Consider the following 20972-nt stretch of genomic DNA (forward strand, 5'->3'; position numbering starts at 1 on the left):
TGTGTACATGCGAAGTGGCTTGATCTTGAAGTGTTTCAACGAGAGATGGGCATGAACCTTGGTTTGGAGGTTTATGCTCATTCATATGCATGGCACTACAGGTTCCCTTCTCCCACCTCCCTGGTTGGATCCCCCCCCCCACTCACCAGCTGCCGTGTTCTCCTCTCCTCCTCCTTTTCACCTGTTCAACTGGACTTCCCTGCCCCACCTCCTTGGTTGACTTCCACTCAGACAAGGAGGTAGGCCAGACAAACCTGTGATCCTGCCAGGGACTGGTTGAACTGTTGAAGTGTTGGCGCAAAGGAGTGCGCACTGGCTGGTGAATGGATCATTGGCTGGGGAGGCAGGAGAAGGGAACATGTGATACCTCTGGTGCCATGTGTATGAAGAGGAAGCAGAGGCAGGAGGGAGCTGTGCTTCGGGGCCATTTTAGTTGGATAGCCAAATAGTATTTCTTACACCTGGCGGCAGGAATGTTTCAGGAGTAGGATCATACTTCCACACCATTAGGGAGCAGGCCGTGTAGGTGGGACTCGTCAGCCATGTAAGGCAGCCCATCTAGGAGAAGGAAAACTTGATTTCAAACCTCCACTGCCTTGTGGCTATATCCACTCATGGAAAAGGCTTCAGGAGATAACCTCGAGGCAAAATCCGGAGCCGGAGTCCCGTAGACAGTTCGTGTTGTTCTGCCAACTCCTGCGACGTCGCTGGAACCAGTTGTATTGGCTCTTGCCTCTCCATTGGACTATTTCAGTGACATGGAGAGGGGGGATTTTCTGCTTGGGTAACAGCCTATCCTCCATATTATTCTACCCAGGCTTCGTGCTCTGGAGAGGACACTCCAGCTTTGCATACAGTGTCGAAATAACACAGGAACTAGCAGTTACTGGTTATACGTTTTGCTCGATTGGCACAGAGCATGATGCCAGGGACAACTTCTGATGGTCAGAGAGCCGAAAAACAGATCAATAACCATGCACCACGCAACAATCAAAAGAAAACATCTGCCCTAAAGTTGGGAACCTGGAATGTTCGGACAATGACCCCTGGCTTTTCTGACAACCTGCAGGAAATAGACGACGTGTGCAAGACAGCTGTTATCAACATTGAACTGAGTAGACTGCGGATGGACATTGTTGCCCTGCAAGAGACAAGATTGCCAGACATGGGATCTGTCAAAGAAAAAAACTTCTCATTCTTCTGGCAGGGAAAACCATTGAACGAGACCAGGGAATATGGTGTTGGCTTTGCGGTCAGAAATACTCTGCTGAGATCCATTGTTCCACCTACTGTGGGGAGTGAAAGAATCCTGTCTCTGCAGCTCCACTCATCAGCGGGACTGGTCACCCTCATCAGTGCATATGCACCAACACTGTCATCCACAACAGAAGTCAAAGACAAATTCTATGACGATTTGGCAGCTACTATCAAAAACGTCCCTGAGAGAGAGCCGCTGTTCATTCTCGGAGACTTTAATGCTAGAGTTGGTGCTGATCACAACTCTTGGCCCACCTGTCTAGGCCGTTTTGGCATTGGGAAGATGAATGAAAATGGCCAACGTTTGCTGGAGTTTTGCTGTTATTATGGTCTTTGTGTCACCAACACATTCTTTAATACAAAGCCTCAACACAAAGTTTCCTGGAGACATCCAAGATCGAAGCATTGGCATCAGCTTGATTTGATCCTCACTAGATGTTCTAGCTTATCTAGTATTACGATCACACGCAGTTACCAGAGTGCTGATTGTGACACTGATCATTCCCTGGTGTGTAGCAGAATAAAACTGCAAACAAAGAGATTGTATCACACTAAAAAGGAAGGAAAACCACGTATAGATATCAACAAGATTCGCAATCAAAGAAAAGTGGAGGAATTTGCCCAAGCGCTTCAGGAAACCCTTCCAGGCCCGGCTGATGCGAATGCACCTGAACGATGGGAACACTTCAAGAACGCTGTTTATAACACTGCCTTGTCCACATTTGGCAAGAAGACCAAAAAGACGGCTGACTGGTTCGAAGCCCATTCAGAGGAGCTGATTCCAGCCATCGAGGATAAGAGGAGAGCTCTAGCAGCATACAAAGCCTGTCCTAGTGAGTACAACTTGCAGGCTCTTCGAGCTGCTCGTAGCCAAGTCCAACAGACTGCCAGGAGATGTTCCAATGATTATTGGCTTCAGCTCTGCTCTCAGATACAGATAGCAGCGGACACAGGTAACATCAAGGGAATGTATGATGGTATCAAGCAGGCTTTAGGTCCAATACAGAAGAAATCTGCTCCCTTGAAGTCTACTACAGGCGTGATCATCCAGGATCGAGCACAGCAGATGGAACGCTGGGTACAGCACTACTCTGAGCTATATTCTAAAGAGAATGTAGTAACGGAAGAGGCACTAAATAACATTGAGTGCCTGCCTCTCTTGGAAGAGCTGGACAGTGAACCAACTTTAGCAGAAATAAAAGCAGCCTTGGATTCCCTTGCCTCTGGCAAGGCACCTGGAAAGGACAACATCCCCGTTGAAGTTTTGAAGTGTTGTAAAGAGATCATCACCACTGAGCTGTATGAACTCTTTTCTCTTTGCTGGAGAGAAGGTGGAGTACCACAGGACATGAAGGACGCAAACATCGTCACATTGTATAAGAACAAAGGCGACAGGGGCGACTGCAATAACTACCGTGGTATCTCTCTTCTCAGCGTTGTAGGGAAGCTGCTGGCCCGTGTTGTGCTGAAGAGAGTTCAGGTGCTTGCAGACAGAGTGTATCCAGAATCACAGTGTGGTTTTCGAGCTAACAGATCCACCACTGACATGGTATTCTCCCTCCGACAGCTGCAGGAGAAATGCAGGGAACAACAACAGCCACTCTTTGTGGCCTTCATAGATCTCACAAAGGCCTTTGACTTGGTTAGCAGGGACGGACTTTTTAAAATACTTCCCAAGATTGGATGTCCACCTCAACTCCTTAATATCATCAGGTCCTTTCATGAGGAAATGAAGGGCACTGTAGTTTTTGATGGCTCAACATCAGATCCCTTTGACATCCGAAGTGGAGTAAAACAAGGCTGTGTCCTTGCGCCAACCCTGTTTGGGATCTTCTTTGCTGTCATGCTGAAGCAGGCCTTTGGAACTGCAACAGAAGGTGTCTATCTCCGGACTAGATCAGATGGAAAGCTTTTTAATCTCACTAGATTGAGAGCGAAGACCAAAGTCCAAATGAAATGTATGCGGGACTTCCTCTTTGCTGATGATGCAGCCATTGTTGCCCACTCTGCTGAAGACCTCCAACAACTCATAAATCATTTTAGCAAGGCCTGCCAAGACTTTGGACTAACTATCAGCCTGAAGAAAACACAAGTCATGTGCCAGGGCGTGGAATCACCTCCCTCTATTACTATCTCCATGCAAGAACTGGAGGTTGTTCATGAATTTGTGTACCTTGGCTCAACAATCTCTGACACTCTCTCCCTAGATGTCGAGCTGGATAAACGCATTGGGAAAGCAGCTACCATGTTCTCTAGTCTCACAAAGAGAGTATGGCTTAACAAGAAGTTGACGGCATACACCAAAATCCAGGTCTATAGAGCCTGTGTCCTGAGCACACTCCTATACTGCAGCGAGTCCTGGACCCTTTGTGCATGGCAGGAGAGGAAGCTGAACACCTTCCATATGCGTTGTCTCCGACGCATTTTTGGTATCACCTGGCAGGACAAAGTTCCAAATAGAGTAGTCCTAGAACGAGCTGGAATTTTCAGCATGTATACAATATTGAAACAGCGCCGTCTACGTTGGCTTGGGCACGTCGTGAGAATGGCTGATGGTCGGATTCCAAAAGATCTCCTGTATGGAGAATTAGTGCAGGGAAGCCGCCCCCGAGGGAGACCACAGCTGCATTACAAGGACATCTGCAAGCGGGATCTGAAGGCCTTAGGAATGGACCTCAACAGATGGGAAACCTTGACGTCTGAGCGTTCAGCCTGGAGGCAGGCGGTGCATCATGGCCTCTCCCAATTTGAAGAGACACTTGTACAGCAGACCGAGGCAAAGAGGCAGTCCCGAAACAAGCAAAACCAGGGAGCTGGACAGGGGACAGATTGGATTTGTCTCCAGTGTGGAAGGGATTGTCACTCTCGAATTGGCCTTCTCAGCCACACAAGACACTGTTCCAAGACCTCCATACAGAGCACGATACCATAGTCTCTTGAGACTGAAGGATGCCTACAATGTGTATGAACTGATGTGAACTTCTGAATAAAGGTTCATGTCCATTTCTCATTTCAAGGGAAAATATTTATTTTGCTAAAGTATTAGAACTGGTACCTTTTTCTATAAAGCAGATGCATGGTAGTGATGGCAAAACATATTTTAAATTTAAAAAAAACAGTGAAAGGGGCAGAAGCTACTATTTATCTTCTGAAAGAAAGAAAGAAAGAAAGAAAGAAAGAAAGAAAGAAAGAAAGAAAGAAAGAAAGAAAGAAAGAAAGAAAGAAAGAAAGAAAGAAAGAAAGAAAGAAGGTTAGTTTGGATTATACCTTCCATAACTGGGGCATGGGGGGAAAATGATTCTTTAATACTTTCTCACATTTCCATATGGATTCATGATAGGTCATGATCTTTATAGTCAGTTCCAAGCTTTGCTAAAGGCTGCAAATGTTGCCTCAGGAATGGAATTAGAAGGCCTTAAGGATGAAGAATTGTATTTTTGAAAAAGATAGCACATTTGTGTGAAATGAAGAGAGCATATTATACTTTTTCAGTGACAAAGGCCTCCCCTTTACCATTAGGGCTGCTCCTACCATTAGGCAGAGCATTTTTTTTAAAAAAAGGTTTATGTCTCGTTAAAGAGCTCTCAGAATACCCAAGCCAGTCCAGCCATGCTGGCTAGGGGGCTCTAGGATCTCTAATTTTAAAAAGGATCTTTTCCAAGCTGTTTCATTTGGGGGAATAATACAATCACCTCAGGAGGGTGTCATAAAAAGGCAGAAACCCCCCAGAAAGAGTGTTGTAGCACCATAAGGACTTACATGTGGATGACTTCTTTAAATGCATAGCATGTGGTTTCCATACCTCTCTCACAGAATTGCATATTGTTCTTGATTGGTTACTATATTTTTACTTCTGAGAATGGGAAGAGGCACTTGTGAGACCCTTCTCCTCATTTTCCAAAAAATTATAGTTGAATTGGGGTGCTAGAATGAATGGGAAACCCTACGTGCTCTTCAGGCAGCAAAAGAACCCTGACAGTCACAAGGTAGGAAAAAGCCCTAAGATGTCAACCAACTCATCTCTCAATATCATAATGGCATTATGAGTATTCTACTCTTTATCAGGACATTGTTTTTTGACTACAGATTCTCTCCCCCCCACCCACCCAGTGTTTTAAAACTGCAAAGAAAGACAGCACACCATTTTAACATGTTTTTCTGGCCATTTAATTCACAGACTGTACTCTAACAATGCAGGGCTTCGAAGTCACGATTGCTATCCCCTTCTTGTGTGGATTCTGCCATTCAGAATCAGTATTTCTTTTTTAGATATAGGATCATAATTGGCACCCTCAAATGTTTACCCTTCTGCCCTTGACTGAACCTGAGACGCAGATGGTTCGAAGCCATTCAACAAAAGACTCGCTGGGTCATTGGGGGGAAAAAAAAACACCTGCTAGACTGGGAAATTCATTGGCAAAGAGCCTTCTGACATCAACGGTTGCTTGATGTGCTCTTTTGATGTAGTTTTTAAAGAGGAATATGCAACACAGCTTATTCTTTTAGCTTTTCTCTTTTTAACAGCAATTGTCGTAACCCATCAAACGTCCTGAATCAGATTCTTTACTAAAGGTATTTTAGAGTCATTTTCTCTCTCTCTCTTCCTTTATAGGAGTCAGCCACTTAGATGTAGGTCAGAGAGGGTATAGGCTGGCCATGAAATCTCCTGTGTGAGGCTATATTTTTCCATTATTGGAGACCACAGTAGCATACAAAAAGGGCTGAGATGAGCCTGGAGTTGACAAGCTCACAGTGTTATTCCTGTCATTGCTGCGCGCTCTCCTTTAAGAGGTGGCATGGTGCAACTAGCACAAAACCCTCAAATGAACTTTCCCTGGCTCTTGAAAGATGCTTCCCTCAGTGATAGGTCAGGTCATTGATATGCCTGTTTCTCTTCATCTGTAAAATTGGGATTATGACATTTTTGTCTTTGTCATTGTCAGGGCTGTGGTTTAGAAGTAAAGTGAGCATACCGCAAGGCAGAGGGAAACAACCAAATAGGCTCAAACAGTTCATCTAAGAGAAAAGCTTGGCCAGAGTCTGAAACTTTATAGAGACAAATGGAATCCTTGTGGTCCACTTGTGGCACATGATAACTACAGAACCCAATGCTGCAACAGATGACGGAGCAACATCCCTCTATTCTGTCAAGACCTGCTAGATGCATAGACAGTAAGATATATGGGTCTGGCTACCAGAATCCCCAGTTCAGTTCACTACCCCTTATAAACCTGAGTTTTTCCAACATGCCGCTGAACACAAAAAGTTACCTTCACCAACTTTTTAAATTAAAAACTATATGCTTGCGTAATGCCAATCATGATATGTGCAGCAGTGGCTCGAGTTCAGCTCCCATTCTTTTGTGCAGAGATGAATTTCGTAAGTTGTGATAAAAATTAAATAGTTTTTGTTTTTGTCTGAATAGATTTGTTTTGCTCCTTCCACTGAACAGCTCACGCACGGAGTAATTTTGAGTTTTAGCGTTATGATGGAAGAACCATGTTGTGATGCGCCCCTACATGTCCCCAGGTAATTTCACTATCTTGAGACCCACAACATGTTCCCTCCTTTACGCTGCCACCAGTTGACCGCGTGCCCCTTTGATCCTGACACCCTTCCCCAGGTGTCTTTCCCACTTTCTAAGCGCTGCGGAGCTTAGGAAATGGCTGATGCTGCTATGAAAGAGCAGCACGCGTGCGCCCCTTTGATCCTCGCACCCTTTCCCGGCTGCCTTTCCCACTTTCTAAGCCCTGCGGAGCTTAGGAAATGGCTAATGTAGCCATAAAAGGGCAGCATGTGCGCGCCCCTTTGATCCTGATGCCCTTTCATGGCTGCTTCAGGATCAAAGGGGTGCGAGTGTGCTGCTCTTTCATGGATGCTTTACTCTGTAGCTTCGCAAAAGGCAGGGAAAGCGGCTGCCTGCCCTGTATAAAACGACACTCAGTTTTTGGTCCAATTATTTAAGTTAAAAAATCTTGACTTGTAAATGGAAAAATATGGTATAATTATCTAGCAATTTCTTCCAGCGAGCTTTCTTCCACTTCTTAACTGTTAGAGCAGTATGACAATGGAACCAATTAGCTCAGGAGGTGGCAAGCACTCCAATGCTGGAGACATTCAGGAGAATATAAAATCTGCTTTGATTTGGATTCTTGCATTGAACTCTTTGGCCTAAGAGGCGCTTTTCAATTATTCTATGCTTACTCTATGATTCTATAATGGTTCTGTATGAAAAAACATGATGCACTAGTGGTCTCATAACAAGAAAGGTGCTTGAATTCTTGTATCAGGATTTGAGTTCAACTGTTCTATAGGGTTCTTGGTACTGTGGAATCTTGCATAGGTAGGGAGACTACAATTGCTCAGTTCTCACTCCACTCAATTAAAATTAAATTAAATTAAAATTAAAATAAAGTAGGTAGCCTTCTGCTCACATTCCTCCTCTTTTCTAAGGAGAAACACGAAGCAGCACTGAAAAATACAATCTGTTTCCCCTTTTCCTTCAGGCACTGTTTCTTAGCTTTGTTCAACGCTACATGGGACGACCTGAAGGAACCAGACAACTTATCAGTTAAATGAGTTTACCGACTGCCATCCAGTCAGAGATGCCAAGCAAATTTTGCTCTAGGAACCTGGATCACTTGCAACTAATGAATGCAACATCTTAACAATAGCATCTGTTCACCCATCTCTTTGTGTCTGTCTTTAAGCTGACATGAAAGCCTCTGTTTATACAATGGAACAGAATTGGCCCACTCATTAGCCAGGGTGAAGCAGTAACCTCAAGCAATGGAGTTCTACAGTGGTGGAGGAACCGCCGCTGCTTTTCACCACTGACTCTCTGAAATGGTCACTTCCTTTTCCTCTTTCTATTAGCTCCCCACATCCACAGGGGGACTGCTTCTTATCTGGCTGAGAAGCAGCCACACTGTGATGAAAGGGAGTTGGTGGTGAGAGGAAGACTCTTCACTATGGAAGTGGCTTGGGGGAAGAAGGTGCTTCCACCACCCCTGTCATCATGCTCATCATAAATGTGGGAGAATAGCATCATGGCAGGGGATGGCAGGGGCCAAGTGGCAGTGACACTTCTCTTCCCACCTCAGGTAGTAGAAGCACTTGTGCCCACACTGAACAGACAAAGGCAGCTGTGGTCCTCCAGGTGTTCTTGGACTGCAGCATCCTCCCCTATTGATTCTAGCAAAGGCTACGAGGAGTTGCAATTGAAGTGGAGGGTCACAACTACCCTTGCTTGGGAACACGAACACAGTTTAAGAAATGAAGGTGGCTCATGCTCCTTAAGGTTTTAAATCTTTTATTTAACTACTGTAGCAGCTTTTATGACATTTTTAGTTATTTGCATTCCAAAGCTAGATGTAATACTAAAAATAATGAAATTAAATAGCAGGAGAACTCGAGAAGATGTTCTTTTAAAAGTGCAGGATAGTCAAGAACAGCAAGAGAAAAATCTGTCCACAGCAGAACCAACATCAAGCAAGGCAGTTATTTATTTATTTTTATTTATTTATTTATTTATTTATTTATTCAATTTATATGCTGCCCAAACTACCCAGAGGTCTCTGGGCGGCTTACAATAATTAAAATTCAATACAGCAAAAGATAAAATTAAAATACAATTAAAAAACAATTAAAATTGCCATCAGACCCACAGCTATTATTATTTCAATTAAAAGCCTTCTGGAACAGGAAGGTTTTGACCTGGCGCCGAAATATCATCAGCGTCGGCGCCAGACGAATCTCAGTCAGGAGGGCATTCCATAGTCTGGGGGCAGCTGCCGAAAAGGCCCTTTGTCTACAAGCCGTCCCTCTTACCTCCTTAAGGGACGGCTCTTTCAAAAGGGCCCCCTGGCTAGATCTTAACTGCCGGGTAGGTTCATATGGAAGGAGGCGGTCCTTCAGGTATCCAGGGCCCATGCCGTTTAGGGCTTTATATGTCAAAACAAGCACTTTGAATTGGGCCCGGGCAGCAACTGGTAGCCAATGTAACTTATACAGAATCGGCTTGATATGTTCCCTGGCGGCCACACCACTCACCAGCCGCGCAGCTCGATTCTGGACCAGTTGCAATCGCCGGACCGTCTTCAAAGGCAGCCCCACGTAAAGCGCATTGCAGTAATCTATGCGGGATGTTACCAGTGCATGTGTGACTGTCATGAGACTCCGCTCGTCCAGGTAGGGCCGTAGCTGGTATAATTTCCGCAGCTGAAGGAAGGCGCCCCTGGCCACCGAGTCCACCTGGGCTTCCAGTGTTAGACTGGGGTCCAGGAGCACCCCCAAGCTGCGGACCCTGTCCCTTAGGGGGAGTGTAACCCCATTCAGGGTGGGGAAATGGCCCTCCAGCCTGTCCGGTGAAGCACCCACTAACAGCACTTCCGTCTTGTCTGGATTGAGTTTCAATTTATTAACCCTCATCCAGTCCATTATCAGGTCCAGACACGAGTTCAGCACAGAAACTGCCTCACCTGGATTGGTGGAAAACGAGAGGTAGAGCTGAGTATCGTCAGCATATTGCTGACTCCTCAGCCCAAACCTCCTGATGACCTCTCCCAGCGGTTTCATGTAGATGTTGAACAGCATGGGGGACAGTATTGAGCCCTGAGGAACCCCATGACATAACTGCCATGGGGCAGAGCAACTGTCCCCCAGCACCACCCTCTGGACACGGTCAGCCAGGAAGGAGCGGAACCACTGTAAAACAGTGCCCCCAACTCCCAACCCAGCCAGCCTATCCAGAAGGACACCATGGTCGATGGTGTCGAAAGCCGCTGAGAGGTCCAGGAGTATCAACAGGGTCGCACTCCCCCTGTCTCTCTCCCGGCAAAGGTCATCGTACAGGGCGACCAAGGCAGTCTCTGTACCAAAACCCGGCCTGAAACCCGATTGAAATGGATCCAGAAAATCCGTTTCATCCAGCAGCGCCTGGAGTTGCCCGGCCACAACCCGCTCCAACACCTTGCCCAAATAAGGGAGGTTCGCCACTGGTCGGTAGTTGACCACCAGCCTTGGGTCCAGGTTAGGCTTTTTAAGGAGTGGTCGAATTACCGCCTCTTTCAAGGCGGTAGGGACCACTCCCTCTCTCAGAGAGGCATTCACGGCCTCCTGGACCCAGGTGCGAACCCCCCTGGCTGATCTTCCAATTAGCCAGGATGGGCAAGGGTCGAGCGGAGTGGTGGTAGAACAGACAGATCCAAGCACCCTGTCCACATCATCAGGTCTCAACAATTGAAACTCATCCATTAATACTGGACCTAAGCACGGCGCACTGGACACATCCTCTGATTCTGCAGTAACTGTGGAGTCCAACCCACTGCGAATCTGAGCGATTTTTCCCTCAAAATGTATAGCAAACTCATCACAGCGAGCTGATGAGCAGTCCGGGACCTCCACCGGATTTCCCGGTTGAAGAAGATCCCGGACCACCCGAAACAGCTCTGCTGGACGACATTCTGAGGAAGCAATACGGCTGGAGAAATATTGTTGTCAAGCTTATAAAATGTTGAGAGAAAGGAGTGTTTCTGCTTCCTTCTTCATATTTAATCTGCAAAAGCTGGCCAGAAGGGACTTCTATAGGGTGATGACAACTATAAAGAAGATTGCAGCTCTGGTGGCAACACAACAAACTTCTCAAAGTGGGAACACACATCCCAGACATCTGACTGGGCACATGATGAAAATAAAATGCCCCCTTGCTTACCCAAGACCTGGACCATTGAAGACTTTAGGTATCAAGATCTGTATTTGAATTTACTCCAGAAAATAACTGGTAGGAAGAATAGCTCTTTGATATCTCTGATCAGGAATCTTTGTTGTTATGTGCCATCTAGTCACCTTTGACTTATGGCAATCCCATGAATGAGCAGTCTCCAAAAAGTCTTGTCCTCAAGTGCCCTGCTTAGCTCTTGTAAACTCAAGCCTGTGACCTCCTTTAGAGATTCAGCTCATTTTTTATTTTGTCTTCCACTTGTCTTGCTGTCTCCCACATTTCCCGACATTACTGTCTTTTCATGATGTGCTCAAAGTAGGATAACCTCAGTTTCAACATTTTTGCCTCCAGAGATAGTTCAGGCTTGATTTGATCTAGGACACAGTTGTTTGTATTTCTGGCAGTCCAGCATATCCACAAAGCTCTCCTCAAGCACTATATTTCATATGAATCGTTTTTTCCTGTCAGCTTTCTTTACTATCTAGCTTTTACACTTGTACATGATGATCAGGAATACAAGAGTGTGGGAGGCAGAGCTTTGTTGTGATGCAGCCAGCAGCTCCCAGGAAGAGCTGGAACTGCCCGGTCTGGGGTCCCTCTAGAAATGGGGAATCAAAGGGGAGACCAGGAGAGGTCTCTCTGAAGCAGCTGGTGAGCAACAGAAGGAAGAAGATTGGGCGGCAATCTGATATTTCTTCCCTCCGAAAATTCACCCGAGCACAGATCGGAGATGGGAGCCATCTTGGCTGAATAGCTGTGAGTAACTCCACACACACCCCGAGGAGAACAAAAAATACGGTTGAAAATAACAAAGTAAGTCGAAGCCTTTGATTTATGAACAACCTCACTGAGGTAAAAACGAAATTAGTGAAAATACTTGGCCGGAAGAAGATAAGGAGTGGTGAGTTTTGCTTACCAGCCTGCGTCTTCAAAACAAAACTGATTCTTAAACAGCAGACTGGCTCAAGGCCAAAGAGAGAGACAGTGAGATGGAAAAATCTTGTGTTTCTGAAAAAAATCCAAGAGGGCAATACTACTGGACGGGCTTTAAGTGACTGAAATTTTGTGAATGCTGTTTAGTCTGGATCTTTCTCCCTAGACTGCGTGGGACTCTGATAACAGAATCTTGCTGGGTTTTCAGAGAAGGAGGAATAAGCTTTTGGAAGCAAGAAAATGGACTGTGAATCACCAGTGAGACGACGCAATCGGCTAGACTGAGGAGCTAGGAAAACCAGGAATGGGGTTTGATGAATGGGACTTTGATAACAGAACCTTGCTGGGTTTTAGAAGGAGGAACAAACTTTTGGAAGGAAGAAAACAGATGGTGAATCATCAGCGAAACGACGAAACTGAATAGACCGAGGAGCTAGGAAAACCAGGACTGGAGTTTGACGGATTACAAGGATATCTACCAGAGAGACTGACTTCCTGTGTCTGCTGTTTAGTCTGGATGTGTTTTTTGGCTGGACTGTGTGGGACTCTGATAATACTGCCATGGTTGTAATTTAAATTGTTGGGCTAAAAGTTGATCTATATACTATAATATCTGGGTAATGATAGGAGGAACTACCTAGAGGAGGTTTATGATGGTGGGTTTGGTTTGTTGATAAAATAGTGGAAACTAAAGAGTATTATTAATACAGACCATACTCATTGGAAAGATGGAAATGGCCTCTGAAAAATTAAAATATCAAATGTTGGGGACTTTGTTGGATAAAGAATGGCAGGTTACTATGCAAATGATAATAATGATAGGATTTCAGCATGTAAATGAGCGTCTCAACCAGATGGAAGATTTGATGAAAGAGAAGTTATCAGATGTTAAACAACAGTTAAATGAAACTATAGTAACTCCAGAACTGCTTTTATTGAGTGTGATGCCAGGTAACATGGATGGGATAAAAAGTTACCCAGTGAGCTATTTAGCTACAACAGTCAGAAAATGTGATGTTAAAAATTAGATTACTGTCCTGGATTCATCCTTCTCTTCCAAAAAATGTAAGAAAACAGCCACGGAAACAAGAGAAGCGTACTGAGAAAATATGGAAAGTGACAGAAATGGATACTTTTTCAGGCGTGCTGAATGTATGTTCAAGACAGAAAGAAATTGAAAGAGGGGATGCATTTACAAGTGGTCTCGGTTTCCTGATAGTGTTGGAATAACTTATATTTAAACTAAAACATAAATGTAAGTTGATAGCTAGAGAGTAATCAAATAGTTAAAAAAGGAGAAAATTGATTTTTATTGAAAAATGAATAATTGGATGATTGTATATTCTGTGTTCTCCTATCCTTAAAACCCTTTTCCCATCCCTTCCACTTCCTTTTGCCTTTTGTATTCCCTACCCTATTCCTAGTAGTTTAAAAATAAAATATTTAAAAAAAGGAATACAAGAGTGTGGAATGGATGGCCTTGGCCTCGGTCTCCAGTGACACATCCTTACACATGATTATCTTTTCTAATTCCTTCATTGCTTCCCTTCCCGGTCACAGTCTTCTTCTGATCTCTTGGCTGCTGTCTCCATCTGGATTGATGATGGAACTAAAGCATACAAAAGTCTCTACCTCTTTCAATTTATTCATTGTCAGTGCTAAAATTGTGTCGTTCTTCTTTTTGTCTTCTTAACATTCACCTGCAGTTCTGCTTGAACACTTTCTTCTTTCACTTTCAATAAAAGTCATTTCATAGAATCATAGAATCATAGAAAAGTGAAGTTGGAAGAGGCCTACAAGGCCATCAAGTCCAATCCCTTTCTCAATGCAGGAATATAATCAAAGCATATCTGCCAGGCAATTATCCATGTTTTTCTTGAATGCCTCCAGTGCTGGAGCACTCACCAACTCCCAAGGTAACTGGTTCCACTGTCATACTGCCCTAACAGTTAGGAAGTTTTTCTTGATATTCAACCGAAATCTGGCTTCATTTAACTTGAGCCCATTGTTATGTGTCCTGAACTCTGGGATAATCAGGAACCAATCTTGTCCCTTTTCTGTATGACAGCTCTCCAAATATTTGAAAAGTCCTATCATATCATATTCAAGTAATGCTGCTTTCTGCTAGTACGATAGTGTCATCATTAGGAATATATATATATAGTGGATTCTTCATTGTTGCATTTTCCAAGACTGTGCCAAAAACAGCCATTTTGCTATACAGTGGTGCCTCACTATGATAATCTGCTCCACTGAAATCGCTGTTTAGTGAAATCATTGTCTAGTGAAAAGCATTTCCCCATTGGAATGCATTGAAACTTGTTTAATGCGTTCCAATGGGGAAGAATCGTTGTTGTCTAGCGAAGACCGGCCATAGGAAAGCCGCTTTGCGAACTGCCGATCAGCTGTTTAAATAGCTGTCTTGCGAAGCTTAGATCCAGAAAACACCCGTTTTGCGAGTGCGGAGGAGCTGTCAAAATCGTTGTCTAGCAAAAATAGGTTTGCGAAGCAGGGACCAAACATTGTCCAGCGAAATTCCCCCATAGGAATCACTGTTTTGCGAATCACTATAACGATTGCAAAAAGTCAATGTCTAGCAAAAAAACTGTCATGTGCGGTAACTGTCTAGTGAGACCCCACTGTAACTCAGCCTAGAGCAGTCATTAAAACCCTACTTTTCCAGAGAGCATACAGCTAGTGCACCAAGTGAAGGAAAGGGTAAGGTCACAGAGAAATAAGCATAAAGACAGGTGCTTTCATCAAGAAGTTGTGAACATGATCTTTTAAAGGGAAAATAACTTTGTGCAGAAGACATTTAGTGCCCACCTTCCAACTTGGATATTGTAGTTTTATCTGGATTAAATTTTAGTCTTGTGGCAATTAGTATCTCCACACACAAGTGAAGACTTGGTTGTTTCCTTGGAATGTGAAGAAATATGCATACTTTATACCACTATACCAATTATGCTTTTTACCACTCCAAATTCCTGCCCAACTTTTAGCAGTTTCATGTACATAGTAGCCCCTGGACAACACTAGCATATAGCTATTTAACTAAGAAATGTACTTTGACTGACAGAAGACAGCCTGGTGGTTAGGTACCTCCTCCTTCTATAGAGCAGGCATGACTCCAGTTGTTAGAATGAAGAAAACCATGAACATAGTATGGGTGTTTTTAAGATCAGACACTTTCAGTAAATAACTCATTAAAGCCAGCAGAAAAATGGAAAGGTCTCAGACCAAGGTGAACAAATATCACCAGCTCAGTCAAACCCAGGCGAGTGGAAGCAACATCTGTAATTACGTTCTGCTTTAGCCTTCTATGTTGGCCTGAATTTCTGCTCAGTACTTTGAATTATCGTAGACCTGCTCCTGTTTGCTTCCTCTTCATTCTGCTAGACTGGCATGTATGTGATATATGGCTTGATTATTAGAGATGTCCAGAGTGAAAGCCTTCGTTTTGGTTTTACTTATTTTTCTTTTTGAGACTGCTTCTGTTGTTTTTGTTATTTTAATATACCAGCCTTTTCATCAATCATCAATGGGACCACCCTTTTCAGCTCATTTTGTTTCATTCGCTCTCCTTTCTTTTTTCTGCCATGTGCATAGTCCAAAAAAGCCCTAAGAAGCCATAAAAACTGCCTCAGAAAACAAAGGCAAGGCAACAGAGAATGATACTATTCCAAAGATAGGCAACAGAGCAACTAGCAACAATCACTGCGAAAGAAAACAATCCTCAAAAAATATATATATACATCTTTTGCAGAATAAATGCACAAAAAATTAACTAAATAGAAATAACAATTTTAAGCAGGGAAAGCATCCACCCCCACAGGGGAAAAAAGAAATATAAATAAAACACACATTCAGCCCCATCTCCCCCCCCAAAAATAAAAAAAAATAGGGGAACTTTCTCTACCCTTACCATTTGAAGTCTTCCTTCTCTTCTCTCCTTTGACTCCAGTGCAGGAGCATGTGGGCAGAAAAATAATCCACACAGAGGTGGGAAAAGAAAACTCACAAAAATCAGAGGGGAAAGATGAGAGTTCAGAGGCACTGGAAGACAGAAAGGCAACAGAAGGTAGAGGGTGCCAGGAAGGAATTCACACACCCCAAAGAATGAGTTGAATGAAATAAAGAAAGCACTTCCATTGCTCGTGCAGCAATATTGATCATCTCCTGGCATTTTGAATCATGGATGTAATGCTTGATTCATGGAATCACAATGTCCCACATTCATAAGACAAAGGGTTTTATAATGAATTTCCTAGCTTTTTAAAATGGAAGCTTTTATATATAATGGAAGCATATGTATATATGTATATATGTATATATACACACGGCTCCATCTCATGAGAAGAGAAGACTCCCTGGAAAAGACCCTGATGTTGGGAAGGTGTGAAGGCAAGAGGAGAAGGGAATGACAGAGGACGAGATGGTTGGACAGTGTCATTAAAGCGACCAACATGAATTTGACCAAACTCCAGGAGGCAGTGGAAGACAGGAGGGCCTGGGGTGCTCTGGTCCATGGAGTCACGAAGAGTCAAACATGACTTAATGACTAAACAACAACAGCAAAAACAACAACACACACACACATACATACATGTGTGTGTGTGTGTGTGCGCACACGCGTGTGTGTGTGTACAGTATATCAACATACATACATACATGTGTGTGTGTGTGTGTGTGTGTGTGTGTACAGTATATCACAGAAGTGACTACACATTTCATAAACATTTTAGTATATCTTTTCATGTGAGAACACTAAAGAAATGACACGGCTACAATGGAAAGCAGTAAGCGCTTGCATAACAGTGTAAATCTGCTGTCTCCTCAAAATAGCGCAACACACAGCCATTAATGTCTAAACCTTTGGCAACAAAAGTGAGTACACCCCTAAGTGACAATGTCCAAATTGGGCACAAAGTGTCAATATTTTGTGTGGCCACCATTATTTTCCAGCACTGCCTTAACCCTCTTGGTCAAAGAGTTCCCCAGAGCTTCACAGGTTGCCACTGGAGTCCTCTTCCACACCTCAATGACAGCTGGTGGATGTTAGAGACCTTGCACACCTCTGCCTTCCATTTCAGGATGCCCCACAGATGCTCAGTAGGGTTTAGGTCTGGAGACATGCTTGGCCAGTCCATCACCTTTACCCTCAGCTTCTTTAGCAAGGCAGTGGTCATTTTGGAGGTATGTTTGGGGCCGTTATCATGTTGGAATATTGCCCTCCGGCCCAGTCTCCAAAGGGAGGGGATCATGCTGTGCTTCAGTATGTCACAGTACATGTTGCCATTCATGGTTCGCTCAATGAATTGTAGCTCCCCAATGCTGGCAGCACTCATGTAGCCCCAGACCATGACACTCCCACCACCATGCTTGACTGTAGGCATGACACACTTATCTTTGTACTGCTCACCTGGTTGCCACCACACATGCTCAACACCATCTGAATCAATTAAGTTTATCTTGGACCACAGCACATGGTTCCAGAAATCCATGTGCTTAGTCTGCTTGTCTGCAGGAAACCGTCTGCGGGCTTTCTTGTGCATCATCTTTAGAAGAGGCTTCCTTCTGAGGACAGCCCTGGAGAGCAATTTAATGCAGTGTATGGTATGGGCATTGATAGGCTGACCCCCCACTCCTTCAACCTCTGCAGCAATGCTGGCAGCACTCATACATCTATTTCCCAAAGCCAACCTCTGGATGCGATGCTGAGCATGGACAGTCAACTTCTTTGGACAACCATGGCGAGTCCTGTTCTGAGTGGAACCTGTCCTGTTAAACCACTGTATGGTCTTTGCCACTGTGCTGCAGCTCAGTTTATATACTATATATATACTACACGTAAATTCTAACAGAAATTTCCTTCATATAGAATTACCCTTTGATACAGAATTTCAGAAGATGAGCACATGATCTGTATTAGGGTTGCTGAGAAAGGACAAAAGCAAGAACAGCTGGGATGTGGCTGTATCCCCCCTGTGCCAAAATATTTTGAAGGGCTGTTTCAGATTTAATGAAATGGTGAAGCAAATGTATGAGTAGGGACAACATGTACAATGGAGAAACATACACACCTTTTAATTTTTTGGGTAAACCAACACTACAGTGCAGACCCCACAAAATGCAGACAAGAAAGCTGTGTTCCAATTCCAAAGCCTTTCCTTGAATTAGGCAAGTTGAGGAAGAAAAGGGGTACTGGACCAAAAGCACTAGAGACATGTCTGCATGATTTCCAAAATAGGCCCCCTAGTATCTTGAAATAATAATTTAAAAAGGGAGAAGTGGGAATTTAATCAAGATTGTCACTGAAAACTTGAAGAAAGACAATGAAGAAAGGCAGGGACAAAAACCAATCTCTTTCGAGATAAGCAAGAGGGTCTTTTCAATTTATTTGATCTGTTTTAAATCTGGAGATGTTTAAAGTTAACATGTTTCCGTGGGGATGGGGAATAGTTTTACTTTTAAAATATCATACCTCAACAATCCCTGGCTTAAACATCCCATAATGTATGTACAGGGCAAGAGCAGAGTATCTTCTACATCTGTGCCAAATCTGGTGCTGGCCCAAAGTTGAGTTTCAAAGTTTTCTCTCTTTTTTGGTTTGGGCTGGGCCCATTTTTAACATTAACTTGTAGAATGTTGGTGTGCTCTGCCAGCACAATAACATCATTGCATGTATGTGCAGTGATAATGAATTATTCAGTTTTAACAGGTTCTTTTTGGGGCACCAATGAAATAATCTGAAAATGCAAAAGAAGAAGAAGAAGAAGAAGAAGAAGAAGAAGCCCCACCCATATAAACAAAGCAAAAAGAAAAGAAAACCAACCTGTTCTATGTGTTTTTCCTTTTTCTTTTTTTAAAGTCCCATCCTTATTTACCACTGGCTCTGATTTCTGTCTCTGCTCTTGCATCCTTCTTGAACTTCAGCTGTGACTACTCAGTGTTTGACCTGCTGCTTCAGAACGTGACACTGGGATCTTGATTTCACAGGAAACTAGGAAATCTCAAGGGTGCAGAGGAAATCTCAGTATAGCGGCTTGGAGAATCACACCGAATGACAAATTTTGTGAGCAATCACATCTCTGTCTCAAACTGTTCAAACAAGCTGCTTTCAATAGCTGCTTCATTTTGGCACAAATAAATGTTTAATATCCCCTTCCTCCTCTAGAGATGGAAAGCTGAGTTCAATGTATGACTGAGGGCTGGAGGAGTTTTAAGGGGCTTCTTGCTACTGCCAATTGCTCATGGGATATTTATTGCTTTTCTCAGCCAGCATCCCCTACCATGCCTAGCTGACAAGGACGTTCCTCCACAGCAGAAGCAAAGGAGGGGGAAAATTCCTCCTATGTTGTAGAGAAGACAAGATGTCAGTACAGTATATTCAGATTTTCTCCACCTAAGTCATCTCTGACAAAACTCTTTCAACTAGTACACCTACATCAACTAGTTAAAATCCCTCTCTCTTCATTTTGCAACAGTTCAACTATTCACCAGGCAGAAAACTCTGGCCACTGATTTAGTGAAATCCATACAGACAAAATACCAAGCAGGAAATAAAGTCTAAATGTATGTTAAGTGTTCATATGCACCTTTCTATATGAAGATTTTATGCTGACTTCGAGAACCGTACACTAATTTGATAATAAGCTTCTTAATGACCTTCATAGTCCTATAGCATTAACTGAATTCTATCAACAGTAATGAGTGAGATATAAATATTTCTATTATTTTTCCCTGCCATGGAAGTTTGTGAGTTGTGGCTGTTTTAGTAACGCAGCACCCACCACTGGATAAATGTAAGTTTTAAAAAAGTTATTTGTGTATTTATTTCATTAAAATCCCAAGACTTTTAAAACATAACTAAAAGTACAATTTTCAGTTGTCCCATTTGGTTCTTACAGAGTACATAAAAACTTCAAACGAAGCAATCTGAGTCTTACACAGTAAATGTTAATTGAAAAGTCATAGATACCTCTACATACATATTAAAATGTTGCCTTCTGCTTCATTAAAATAGAGGTGGGCAGAAAGCAGAAAGTGATAAAGATGTAATGAATACTCATACGTATGTTTTTCTTATCTTTGACAAAAAGAGAGAGTATCTCAATATATCCAGACACCTTGTTGAAAAAAAATGAACAATTACTGTGGAAACAGTTTTGATGCAAAAAGTAGTACATTTTGCATTAAAAACCTGTCTTTTTTGCAAAGTACAAGTGTTTCTGTGCAAATTAAGTATCTTGCGCACAAAAAATATTTCCTGCTGGTTTTTTTGCAAAAAAAAGGGCAGAAAAGTGAAAAGGGCACAAAAACTCTTGTAATCATTTCACCCAACATAGGCACACAGGTAAAGGTAAAGGTTCCCCTTGACATTTAGTCAGTTGTGTCCGACTGTTTCCAAGCCATAGAGCCAGCGTTTGTCCAGAGACAGTTTCCATTGTCACGTGGCCAGCACGGCTATACACGGAACGTTGTTTACCTTCCCACCAAGGTGGTACCTATTTATCTACTCGCATTTGCATGCTTTCAAACTGCTAGGTTGGCAAGGAGCTGGGACAAAGCGACGGGGCACATACATACACACAAAACCCTGAGATTTTTTTCTTCTGTTGCAATCCTCTGTGCCTATCACATGACCACCTGCTTTTTCCTGCTACCTTTCACCCACCCACTTTTGCTTTCCTCCTTTCCCCTCTGTTTTGCCCTCATCTTTGTCTCTGCCTCCATCTCTCTCCGTGTCTCGGCCCTCTGCTTATCCTCACCGCAATTTTTTAAAGCTCCTCCCCCTGCGCCTCTGTTGGCAACCGAAGTTGCCTTGAAGCATGGTGTGCTGTGGAACCGTCATTTCCATGGGTGAGACGAGAGAGGAGCTGTGCTGAGGGGCCCATGAACTTCCCTAGACCCGAAGAATACGTGAAGATTTACATTTGTAGATTTGGATGTGTTGGTTGCTCTCTGGACAAATTGTAGTGGGCTGAAAAGTTTTTTATTTTGTTTTTAATTCACCACATTTAATGACAGCAACAGGAAAATGTTATCTTCCCTGCCCAAT

Source organism: Pogona vitticeps, chromosome 1, assembly GCF_051106095.1.
Source record: "Pogona vitticeps strain Pit_001003342236 chromosome 1, PviZW2.1, whole genome shotgun sequence".
Taxonomy (NCBI): domain Eukaryota; kingdom Metazoa; phylum Chordata; class Lepidosauria; order Squamata; family Agamidae; genus Pogona; species Pogona vitticeps.